The sequence below is a fragment of the Corvus brachyrhynchos genome, unplaced genomic scaffold (assembly GCF_000691975.1).
Source record: "Corvus brachyrhynchos isolate BGI_N302 unplaced genomic scaffold, ASM69197v1 scaffold191, whole genome shotgun sequence".
NCBI classification, from domain to species: Eukaryota; Metazoa; Chordata; class Aves; order Passeriformes; family Corvidae; genus Corvus; species Corvus brachyrhynchos.
This window is the reverse complement of record NW_008236487.1, coordinates 3,148,520-3,148,883: the sequence shown is the minus strand read 5'-3', so window position 1 is coordinate 3,148,883 and position 364 is coordinate 3,148,520. Positions and strand designations below refer to the sequence as shown.

Genomic DNA, 364 nt, shown 5'->3' with positions numbered 1-364 from the left:
TGCCCTTTAAAACTTATGCATGCAAAAAAATAACATGTACATGTATGAAGAGGAAATGCTATTCCCACACTGAGCAAAGAGTTCTCATCATGCTGCGTCCAGCAAGGCAAGGCAACTGCCCTGATCAAGCCGGAGCTCGCTTTAAATCTACAGCCCATGTGCACAGGCGGTGGAAACGGGAAGTTTTACAAACAAACCATTTCGGAGGCCTCCCACCCCCTCAACAGCCTGGATCCCACGGGGCGCATGCGGGCTCCGATACCCCCCGGCTAACCCGGCAATGAAGCCCCAGGAAAGAAAACCGGCTGTCCGCTCCCTTCGTCATTCCACAACACCGCTGTCCCCGCCCTGCGTGGCCGGGACA

At 54.9% G+C, this 364-nt stretch overlaps 1 protein-coding gene across 1 annotated transcript in view; it reads right to left on the bottom strand.

The window, feature by feature from the left end:
* The window catches only part of STRAP (serine/threonine kinase receptor associated protein), a 14,996-nt gene that overhangs the window by 6,553 nt on the left and 8,079 nt on the right, over nt 1-364 (bottom strand). The window lies entirely within an intron of this gene.